Raw genomic sequence first — 12,923 nt, forward strand, 5'->3', positions numbered from 1 at the left:
CGCGCGAAGACTCGAGGGAACGTGACAATGGTGGCGGGACTCGAGTGCCGCTTTGTATGTAAAGTATCTACCTATTATTGTTATTCAAATGTCAATCTAAATGCAATTGTGACACTTGCTGTTTTCGCTTGCGTTTTGATAATTGTTTTAGTGGTAAACGGAGTGACTTAGTTTATATGGTTATGATAATTTGCTGTCAAATCATAATTGCGGCGAGTCCGGTGAGACTTCAATAACACTTTGTGGGTATTTATTTGTAGTAAATAAATATATATTTATATTTCAGTCCACATGGCTTATGCCCGCACATAATGAAGACAAATTGGAGGGAACTATTTCCATATTATTATCTTTAAATTTTGCTCAATATTCTATATTGTTATCATATAGCATTGAGACGACTCGCAGTGCATCTCACGCGCAGTAATATCAAGTTAAGGCATTGACGTTAGAATTCTTATACTTATCTTCTTTTTAAAATACACGTGTGAAGTGTAGCAACATATTTACCGAAGCGAAGTATTGGATATATATATTATTGAGCATATTTTAATTCCATTTTAATTAATAAGTAATACAAATCTTTCTCTTATACCTGTTTTTTGTCATAAATATTGGTATTATATTGCGTAAGTGTTTGTAGTTTATCAAATAATAATACGACAATTTTCCTGTTGTGAAGTGATTCGGGAATTACATATACAACTTTACGCAGTAATGATTTTGTACGGCCGTAATATATTTCTACCCAAATATCGTAGTATTTATTCCAATTTGATATTGTTAAAGAAGAGTTGCGCGGTGAAGGCGCCCAAACTACCCGAATCTGGAACTGACATCCAATGTTGTGAGAATTCCCATATTATGTTGTCTTGAAAAACATCATATCAAGAGTTGGTATATTTCGTTTACGATTTATGTAGATATATTTCATATTTGTTTGAAGTAAATAGTTGATATTACATATAATGTATTTTTAAAATGTACCTATTTTTTTTATTTGAGTCTTGTCGTGTAAAACAAGTACCTAAATAACCTAAAAACATAAATACTAGTAATAGTATAAAAATAAAGTATAAACTTTGATATTTTTACTAACCAATAAACATATTATTTAATTATTTATATAAAACAACTATAATTGTGTACGCTTTAAACTAGAACGAACTATTTCTACAAACTTAACTTACCTTTCAGTTTACATTCATCCAATATAATCAAAATAACAGTTCAAACACAAAAATATTTAATAAACACTATTCAGTCAGTGAACAAAACACTGTGAAACTTGTGATCGTAGCGGCTACGGCGGCGTAGACACGCCTACGGCGTAGCGGACCGGCGCGGTCGGGCGACTACGAGCAACTGAGCGCATCGCTCGCCGCGCGCTACGCGGTGCAACCCCGGCGCGGAACATTCTTTATTCCTTCCAACTGCACCATAGAACAAGTTAGAATGGCGATGCGAGCAGGGTACGTGTCGGCGCCGGTTTTGAGCAAACGCTTGCATGCTACTCGCCCGCGCTGACCGAAAACCGAAGTAAACATGCCTTTTGCGCCACAATAACCTTCAGATTAAGAAGCCAGACATCAAATCTGTCTAAAGGAGGCGTATCCATTCAACACGCACACAAATTTTACTACCGTTGCGCGAGTGTTAGTAAATGTGGAGAGGAACGAGCGGCGACACCGGTTCCGATCAGGGATGTTGCGAATATCCGCATCCGCAACCGCAACCGCGGAACTTCCGCATTATTTTCAACATTGCATCTGCATCCGCATCCGCGTAAAATCGATGCGGATTTAATGCGGATGCGGATGTGGAACAGGTCGGTACAGGAACGTCTTAGCATCGGCGTAAGTGCTAGATTGCTAGGTAATTTAGTCATTAGCCAAAAAAAAACCTATTAGAAATTAGCAGTGAAGCGTGAGTGGGACTTAATGTACGGAACCCTTGGAATGCGAGTCCGACTCGCACTTGGCCGGTTTTTGGAAATAAAAATTACTAAAATGTAATATTTGACGTTTTTTATGTACCTATCTTGACAACCGCATCCGCATCCGTATCCGCGGATGTGAGCTTTTAAAAATCCGCATCCGCGCGCGATAGCCATTCTAACCTCTTTAATATGTTCTGTGAACTGCACCCAATACTCACTCTTAATTGCTCATGCATTTGAAATGCGTACTTCATAAAATATTACCAACCAAACGCACACATATAAGTTTTCACTTAAAAACTGAATAACATTTTTACCAAGCGACCTACCTCGTACTATGTATCAAACCTAACGGGCTATTTATTTTTTATTTGGGATACAGATACGATTTAAAAATGCTGTATATGCTCCCCTTTGATCGCCATACATTAAAAAGGGTTTAGCCTTCACGTTAAACCGAAATTTATTTCCGGTGCGTTTTACAGAGCAAAGCTTTACGCCGGTCAGTACATGTTTAGTGCCAGACGAATAAAAACGGAGAAATTATACAAAGAATGCTACTCATTTCTTTGAGTGAAACTGAACCACATGAAAAATAATATCCCATTATGATATTAAAGAAAATCCCCAAAGCCACCGGTGGCTTTATGAAAGAATTTTATAATAAAGAGAAGAAAATTATTCAATTTTCCTTGAAAACAAAGATGGAGCCGAAAGAAATTCCGTTCCCACCTGGGGCTCGGGGCTAGTCGAATTTATTAGCATTCAAATGATTTATAACTAGCGAGCAGCAGCTGAATATTTTCTGATTCGTCTTAAATTAAATTCTTTCATTCCTTTGACTGGATTTCATTAAGGGTAACGAAATGCCGAGGAGATGAAAAAGAGATAATCTGACGGCGCGATGCGTGCGCGTGCCTCGCTCGCCCGCGCCACAGTATAATAAAGAGTACTAGCATTAGACATGGGTAACTCAGGAGTGATAGATAAAAAAGATATATATCTTTCTCGTTTCATGAATCACTCTTCTTGTCTTTACGAATCCGAATGTATCAGTATATCCGTACCTCTCACTCCCTCGGCAACGATTTACTAAAGCGAAAGCGATAAACGATATCTCGGTCGCGCGTCGACCGAAGTAACACGAACGAGCGACAGCGGTCGTTCGGGCGGATTCGGAGTTTCGGACGGATAAGATGACGCAAAGTCAGCAAGTGCCGATACAGTTGTGAGCGGGGCAACTGATACACACGGATATAAAGATATAAAAGAGTGATACATATCCCAGTGATAAAAAGATATATATCAATCTTTTCCCTCTACTGACACATTTCGCCCATGTCTAACTAGCATACAGTATGGACGCTCCCTGCCTCCCGTTGAAAGTGCCGCCCACCCGCTGAGACCCGCTCTCGGTTACCTCACAGTTACCCTACAATGTCTTATCTCACTCACACAAGCATGGTACGCGTTCACCTACACGAGCTTAGGCTGTGTGCGTAGGAACGCGTTTGTTTCATACATTTGATCGCCAGTGTCCGAGGTGTCCCGCGCAGTGCGGGGCGGACCTGCCTCAAACTCATTCACTTACTTGCACTTAGTCGACGCCGTCACAGAATAAATAATAGTAGGGCAAACCTTGGCTTATCGGTGATACTTGGTAATTCGGTGATGATGCGTTGTTATCTTACGCTGAGCTTACAATGCTGAAATGTAAGCAATTAAATCGCTGCCAACCCAATTGCAAGCATCAAAACTAACAGCTGCCAACAATTTTATAGCTCGCGTTTCCTCATGGTGAGAACTGTGTAAGATTATAACGCAGTATCACCGAATTACCAAGTATCACCGATAAGCCAAGGTTTGCCCTACCTACTAGGTACAGAAGATTCACTCTCTAACAAAACGCATCTATTACGACAGATATGACACGCGCGAGCAGGTGTCCCCGTTCCGTAGCGGTGCGCGGCAATTGCTATGGCTAGACACCAAAATTGGTGTGAGCCGCATGTACTTGACTGACGCCGTATCCAGAACTAACTATTTTTACCTGGATGCAGTTGTACATTTTGACATCAAAATTATATCTTAATGATGTCATTTAAATAATTATTATTCGCGTTACATGTACATATTAGCGCAAGTGAAACACACGGATAATCTCGACCGGGCAGCAACAAACACCGCTACACATTGTTTTCTAGTATAGTAAATATGTAGTGAAACATCCCCCACGCTAGTAACTAAGTAGGTTGATCCGAAGTGTTCAGCACTTTACATACCCACTTGCTTACCGCGCTTTCCCCTTTTAACTCTGCCTTAAGGGATGTCTACACTTTGAATATTTATTTGTAATACTGTAAACATAAGCAGAACATGTACATGAATAAATCAATATCATATGTTGCGTTCAACGCCGGTGGAAGCGCAGAACAGTCTTTCCTAAGCGTAGGTATATGTTTACTGAACTTTCTCTGAGAAACTTCTAGAGCTATACTTAAGTACATAGAAAACACCCACGACTCAGCAACAAATATCAGTGCCCATCACACAAATAAATGCACTTACCGGGATTTGAACCCAGGACCATCGACTTCATAAGCAGGGTCACTACTGACTAGGCCAAACAGGTCGTTTAATTAGACTCATTGGAGTAAATTGGCTATTCCATGGGTTAATAATACTTATTTTAAATGGAGAGTAAAATCAGCTTCCATAATAGGTCACAGGGGTAATAGTATTTTATGCAACCGTTGTTTAAGAGAGGTCAAAAAAGGCGAGTGGCGTGAGTAACAATTTGAGGCGAAGCCGAAAATTGTTAATAAAGACGCCACGAGTATTTTTTGACTCAGTTAAACAACGTTGCATACAATACTTTTTCTACGACCAAGCACTTACTTTGAAATAAAATTGTAAATTTAACAAATATTTTTCATTCAAGAAGTAGCAATGAATGAAATAAAAAAAACATGTCTATGGTTCACTCATCTGTCAGAGATGACAATTAAAATTAGGTTGGCAACAATGTATTTCATACAATATTTTTTAAGTGGTGATTACACGAAGTATCGTAAAAGTGCCAAAAAGATACTGCGTGTATGCACAAATCGACTAAAGGGGAATAGACTAGACTAGAGGGGAATAGACTAAAGACTTGTCTTGACAACTATAAGATAGGGGTTTAAAGGTGTGTGCACGACCCTTTAAATGACAAATAAAAGTACGGGAGTAGAAAAAGATATTAAAAAGGTTATAAAACGCAGTCCTAAACACACTGAGAGTGTCGGTATGCAAGTATTTTTTACTAAATCCTTTTTAAATTCACTCATTTCTATTTCATAAAGTCCGCAGTAGATACTAAGTAGGTATATTGTTTTTATCTAAATACATTATGTTTAAAAGCAGAATCCATTGTCACGACTAAGACGAAATAAAATTCAAATTCTCCCACCGACATAAGCAAATCACAGCACTAAACAGATAACGTAAGGGGCGAGCGGACTGACCTTAACATGCATGAATAATGCACAATAACTGGTGGCTGACTCGCGCAGTGTGGCGGGCCCTTAACTGCCTACTAATTGCATAACTGCAGCGCTGCTAATTTCATATTAAAAGTTTCCCTTCGGATATTTTATGACAAACAGAATTTTGTCGCGAACTTTCATTAATTAGATTTTTAACACGTGTTTCGTCTCATTACTCAATGTTTGAACTGAAATTAGACTTTATTTTAAATTGGATTCAATTTAACTGTGCTCATTTTCAAAGTGTACTTATATAAGGAAAATAAACGTGGAATGTGTTAAAAGGGGGTGTAAAGCCGGGAAATTTAATAAGTTTATACTGTTTGTGAAAGCTTTTGGTCTTCAAATATAATTAAATCCGGCCAAGAGCATGCCGCGTCATGCTCAATGTGGGGTTTCGTAGTTACCATTCTGTCAGAACAGGCCAAACGTTGGCTATTTGTAAGTATCATGTACAGTACAGTATTTTTACTAAGAAGAGAAGATTTTTTGCAATAGTAAAAACGGCTGGACCGATTGTATTCGCTATAGTTTTCATTGAAAGTATTTTTTAAGCTTTTGATGAATCAAAAGCTTAAAAAATCGTGAACGATTTGAGTCATATTTTTCAGACCCATGGTTCAAAAGTTAGAGGGGAGGGGGGACACATATTTTTGCTTACGGAGCGATAATTTCCGATGATATTAATTTTATCAAAACATGACTTTTGGAGACCCTTGTTAGTTTTGAAAAACCTATCCAACAAAACCCCACACTATTGCGTCAAAGCAAAAAGTAAGTGCAGGCAGAGAGCCCGATTACAACTTACATTCTGATATCAAAATAATGCCATTTTGTTATCTTTTTCCCGTGCGTTTTGGTGGCACCAATACGAATATATGTATGTAGATACAAAAAATACGAGCAAAATGCAAGCGGGAATGATAAAAAAAGGTCATAATTTTGATATCGGAACGTAATTCGAACTGAACTCAGAGTTTGTGTGTTTCTCAGTGCTGAATGCTCACACCGCTCCACGCGTTATAAAATATTTAACGAGCGAGCATAGAACAAAAGCAACCTTGTGTTCGTGGTCCGCTTCATTAAAACCGGCTATTCGTTGACTTCGTTAACTATACAAACCGCCACGCGGTGACGGCATTAATAGTTGCCGCGACGCGACATGCGGTTGTTATAAACCCCCTGCTCGCAGTATGGGAATCCAGTAACGCAGGAAAAAGACTAGAAAGCCTTAGCTTTTTCTATTGTTTTATAGGTTTTTTCTTTTAGATCTTTATGAACTCCACAAGAAATAAGCAAAATGATGTCTAATGTAGATAACATTAGCTACATCATTTTGCTTATTAAATTTTGTATTTGCTTATTTTTAAATGATGTCTAATGTAGATAATATTAGACATCATTTTGCTTATTTCTTTGTACTGTAATCCTTGTTTACTGTACTGTGAAAATTTAGTATCACACAAAAAGATCTGAAAGTCTACTAATTCACATGTTTTCAAATTCTTTCTGAATTTTTTTAAAATATTTATCTTAAATATCAGGCGCCGTACTGCTTCACACAACGTTTTCTGTAAGTACTTGTATTAAATTTAAACCTGTAGTAGTAACAGGAGTGTAAAATTATTATTTCATCAACACTAATTCAACAAAAACCAAATCCTCTATGAGGCTAATGCACTATGAATCCATCTAAGTGCTCGCCTTTACCAAACATAGTAAGTAAAACTAGCATCTCTAGGTAGCTGGCAGTATAGGTTGCAGTGTAACGGCCATATTCGAACATTGAGATACGTCAAATAATTGAAACTATATGGATTGGATATGTCAGTGTCAAACAATTGTCAAAAGTGACGAGTTTGTCTGAAGAAACGTCACTTTTGACACTTGTTTGACACTGACGTATCCAATCCATATCGTTTCAATATCTAATATTTGACGTAAGTATCTTAAAGTTCGAATATGGCTGTAACTCGCACTGCACTGAAACTAATGAAAAGTCAAGGTCATAAATACTCGGAATTTTATAATTAGTGTAAGCCCTACCCACTTGTGCGTGCAGTTACAATCGTAATTATTACAGTAATAGCTGTAAGTAAGGCCATTAATTACCATTAGCCCTCAACTAAATCAGTAGACCTTTAGTCCTCAATTGCAACGTGGAATACGTACCCTTTATTGGTAACTAAGCATTTATTACGGTCTAATAAAATAATATGTATAGGTACTTACTAAGTAGGCACTTGAGCACAGGTACTAGGTACAATGGAACAACATACTTTTATTTCTAAAGTAGTTAAGTAATTAATTCTTATTAAGTCGAAGCTTTTATGTGAAATCTTAAAATGATACTTATACCTACATAGATCAATATTATATCATTACTCATAGAAGAATAGCGGCTAAGGCTAAGCTATTTGTTTTGTAAGAAAGTTCGAAAACTAATCTAACATTGTTTGCAAACTTCAAGTACGTAGCCATGTTTCATTTTATTAATTTAAGGTTAATAGAAAATACGAGGGAGGTTATAGTAATATCATCCCGGCTAACCACGTCACATTATTGAACACTAGGTACAATGTTAGTAGGTATCTTTAAATAATTGTTAATGGTTTTTATTCCATTTTATATCTTATGGTAATAATCCTAAAGTCAATATTACAAGCATCATACGATATAGTGGCGTAATTTCATTAAATTATTAACGCCGGCAGTTCTCCTTTACAAGTCGCATATTTCTCACCCGATACTCGTGAAAATTTTCAAAATGGAGGTTTGCGAGTTCTATCTACGAGCACACAGACCCACTAGTTTTATTGTGTTAAGACAGTAAATCAAATGGATTAAACCAAAGCACATATTGGTATTGAAACTTCAAGACATTTCCTGCCATTTGAATTGCATTGTTACTTTCACATAATCGTATCACACTTCCATCTTGTTGACTTAAGGTACCGAAGTAAGTATTAAATTAATTAATTAAGTATGAAGGCGCTCTTTATTCTCAGTATTATCTGGTATTCCAAGCATTCTGGTATTCCTGGATGTAAGCATCGGTTATAACATATACCAACCCGACTAAAATATGCTGTTCCTATATTAAACCGTCTCTGTAGTTTCACCGGCGCTGTTTAATGGAAACCGTTCGGACATTTTATTAAATTAAATACTGTGTGAACTCGTTTTTACGTATCACAACGGGGGTAGCATAAAGGGGGGTAGTCCGAACTCTGTGAATATTGACCTGAACAGCTTTATTTAAAGCTACCTGCAACTTTATAGGTACGGTAAAATAAATAATGGAGTTGGCGCATATGTTATGTTACTACTTGTTATATGTTGAGTAAGTAAGTTTGATTAAAAATTTATTATCTCAAATACGTCAAATGATCTCAATAATATCTGTACGCTCTGTAAACACAAACATTAAAACTACGTAGTTTCAATGTTTGTGTTTTAAATTAAACGCTATTTGAATATAAGAAACAGTGCACGTGTACTGATGCTTATATTCAAATAGCGTTTAATTTTAGTATCTAAATTTATTTTTACTTTTTGTTTCCAACAACTGTTTGAATTAAAATGTACCGCGATTTATAACATTGGCACATTTTTGATCCCTAATTGGTTGCCTTTACCTAAAAGGCACTAAGATCCGAAAGGTGACGAAAAATCTTGGGAAATAAGTCATATTCGGTAACATTTTTTGCTATTTCGTATCATCATCATCTTCCTCGCGTTGTCCCGGCATTTTGCAACGGCTCATGAGAGCCTGGGATCCGCTTGGCAACTAATCCCAAGAATTTCCGTAGGCACTACTTTTTACGAAAGCGACTGCCATTTGACCTTTCAACCCAGAGGGTAACCTAGGCCTAATTGGATTAGTCCGGATTCCTCACGATGTACCGAACTACATAAGTACCGAAAAACACATTGGTTACAGCCGGGGTTAGAACCGGTAGGCCACCAGCGCTTCTCATACTTATGAGAAGATGATACCTACTTAGGTATCATTTCATAATATTTTCTATTTTTGCTCTAGCATCTCACACGCATTACCTGTGCCTATTGTACTTCTCCAATAAAGTCAATTTTCTTCTGCGTCTATTGCTTCGAATGCGGGTTTAATTTTGAAAATCGCTAATATCTACAGAACTAGAAGCTTACCTACATTTGTAGACTAGAACCGTGCGAGCCTACTACGTGCAGACACCAGACCATGTTACGTCAAATGTGGCATGCCAGAGTGACATGAAATGGAAGCTAATTGCCTGCACTGTATCGTGAGCCACCGGGCGATGTGAGGTGTTGTCGTGTGTCGGCGTCCTAATTACCCCGTGGTACGCTTTACAATCATGGGAACCAGGAAAACCTTTGGATAACGCATCTCAATTACGTAAAAGATGAAAATCTTTGAGGGCAGAAATGATTTCATAAAACGTTTTCTGCGCTGTGAAGTCAAAAGAAAAAAAGAATAATTAAAATTATGAATAGCAATAATATATTGGTAAACAATTTTAAAGTAGGTAAATATTGTATTAAAATATAGATAATTAAACAGCCGTCCGCAACCAATTTTTTATTGGTTGTGTTTGATTTATATTTATTTGAAGTCTTTGAATATCTGTCACTGTAATATTAATTTCTAGATTATATTTTATTATAAGTAAATTTTACCAATTCATTAAACCCGTAACTATAAATCCCAATCGGGGAGCAAATAAATCCAATATGTAATATGTATTGGTAAAATATTACCTTTGCTACTGGAACAGGGTCAGAACTTAACAAAGAAATATTATGAAAACGTGATGGAATGTTTGCCATTTCCCCCGGGAAGTAAAAATTACGTTCGCCGAAGTTAAGCGGAAAGAAAATTTTCCAGCAGAGCAACAACGCGTTAAACAATCGGTCCTGTGGCAGAAATCTGTTTGGGGAAACCTTTATTCTTTTTTTACATAGGTATATGTATATACATTATATATAGGTAAACGTTATGCAGGTGTATGTATTTTCCTGGTTATTAGAACTTTTAAAACATCATTGCACAAGTATTATTGTATAAAGTTTGATTTTGTATACCTATATATTTTAAAGTAAGTTGCCTGCGAATTTTATGATAATAATTTTAAGTATTTTAGCTACTTGTTTCTACTCCAGTGTAAAAAGCATCCTTGTTAGCTCTACTAGCCGTTTTTTATGTCTTAATAATTCAAAAATATGATTATATTATTTTATTATTTTTTCAGAACACAGATTATCTTTCTGATTGATTCAGCAGTACATAATTTAATGTACTTAAATCGAACATCATTTAACCGTGAGTACATACTAGTACATAAAAAATGATCACTTAGGTACTCGCTTCAAAACTTGTAGGTAGTTACAATTAAATATTATTCGAATTTGCCTAGTTGAAAGATACATTTGAAACAAAATATGAATTTTATGCCAATGGAGCCAATTCCGTCATACGGAACATTCCGTCAAGAAGCTTTTTTAGGCTTCCGTATCCGAAGGGTAAAAACGGGACCCTATTACTAAGACTCCTCTGTCAGTCCGTTGACCTATTTTGAAGTTTCTGTCTCATTAGCATGAAAAAATTACATGAACTTGCATTTTGAGCGTCGAATCTGTCCATTCATTCGCAGCTCCAATTTTTACTTGCGTGTTTTGCCTAATGAGGCTGGGGCATAGACAAGCGGCCAGAATGCCGATCTGCGGCCTCGCCGCCGCCGTAACGAGCTTCCCGCTGTACCCCACTGACGAACACCGCACTGCCTCTTCCTAACGTTTTGCTGCACACTCGCAACAATTGCTAACATTTTTCTGATGTCTACACTTGTTTGAAAACTGAAAACAAAACAAGTTTTAAGTTGCGCGAATGCGCTGGGAATAAACGCGCGTGTTTTGTTTTGTTTTTCTTTGTCAATAATGTAGACATATTGGTGTGTCAGTAAAATAAGTGCAAATAGGAATGTAGAATAGCTTCTTAAAGTGTCATTCAATAGAACTTGCTAACAATGTAAACAAAAGTTACTAGTAAACTGACATTCAGTGTCAATTTTAGTATGGCGGTTTGTTTACATAGTTAGCAAGTTCTATTGAATGACACTTTAGAACAGTATACATACCGTAATGTAATGAGCAATAAATTAAGCTGTACGTTGTACTCCTCAAAATGACCAACTTGTGTTTTGATTTTTAGTACACTTCAAAGTTTACTCGTATTCTAAGACGCAATGTATTGCGAATTTTGTCACTTATGTTTAAACGTTAAAAAATGTGTTAATATTGATACCCAAGAATAGAAAGATTCCAAAATTGAACCACGACCGTAGCGAGTACCTAGTTGGAAGTTGGAAAACGAGAATCTTAAGCATTGCGAGGGTTAAACGAACTTTGCTACCAAGATAAACACAAAAATGTTCACTATGATACATTGCAAATCAAATCGAAATGAGTCAAATTCATCAATTAAAATTCAATTCCACCAACCAACATATAAGGAAACAAACAACATTTGCACTTACGTAACGTTAAAATCGTCCAAAATGCCTCGAATGTGTCACATTATTCTGCAAATCACTCCCCGCCCCTTTTAAAAATCCAATCTCCTGTTTCCGTACCGGTTTATGACCTGTCAATCAATTTTAAGGGTCCACCCCTACCTAATTTGTTTGAGAACGGATCCCTAGCTGCTATCGGAAAAAGATATTTATGGGCCGGTAGATCTCCATGAATCTTTTCATGTCAGTCGCAAATACATGTGGATTAATAACCCTATCATGTAAACATATGCAAAATAAAGTGCCATTTATAACAATTATAAGTATATACATATATATTTTTAGCTATAAGTATAGACCAGTTATACTCATACATAATGAGCACAAAAAATACTTCCATGTTTGTTTCATTACCCATGAATGATCCTTTGTTGGTTAATTTCCGTTCATCTTTGTTACAATCGTTGTTAAGAACATAAGCTTGTCTCTTTTTCTTTAGATGTGCGGGAGCTCGTTAGCACGTGCACATCTCTCGCATGCCTAGGCGCGATTTAAGAGCAACTGTACAATTCGAACGCTTCAATTTTGGAATGCCTATTAACCTATTTCATGTTAGAATATTAATGTTTTATTGATATAAGTGTTTGTTTTAGATTATTTTGATGATTACGAATACGACTCAATTGCTTGAGAATCTGAATTGGCAATTATTTGTAGAATTATCCTCAGGAATATCGTTTAAAAACTCATAAATACATGATATCGGCTATGGTACATTAACCGTGGCAGTACCTAAGTACGCACTGTGGCATAAGCACCAGTAATTTGCGTTCCAAGAGCCATTGTGTCGCCGGTTGCTTTCAGGTTCGAGTAGAAATCGATGATTGTCTACTTACCCGTCTGAAATGCTTAATGGACGTCGATAAACATTCAACGGAAGCAATAAAA

The 12,923-nt window shown here is 36.8% G+C and overlaps 1 protein-coding gene across 1 annotated transcript in view; it reads right to left on the bottom strand.

Annotated features, from left to right (window-relative positions):
- Positions 1–1,382, bottom strand: part of LOC134650235 (uncharacterized) — a 35,732-nt gene extending 34,350 nt beyond the window's left edge. The window contains exon 1 of the mRNA XM_063505183.1: positions 1,191–1,382. The gene's annotated coding sequence lies outside the window, so the exon portion shown is untranslated. The remainder of the gene's footprint in view (positions 1–1,190) is intronic.
- Positions 1,383–12,923: the final 11,541 nt, after the last annotated feature.

Source organism: Cydia amplana, chromosome 8 (genome assembly GCF_948474715.1).
Source record: "Cydia amplana chromosome 8, ilCydAmpl1.1, whole genome shotgun sequence".
Taxonomy (NCBI): Eukaryota; Metazoa; Arthropoda; class Insecta; order Lepidoptera; family Tortricidae; genus Cydia; species Cydia amplana.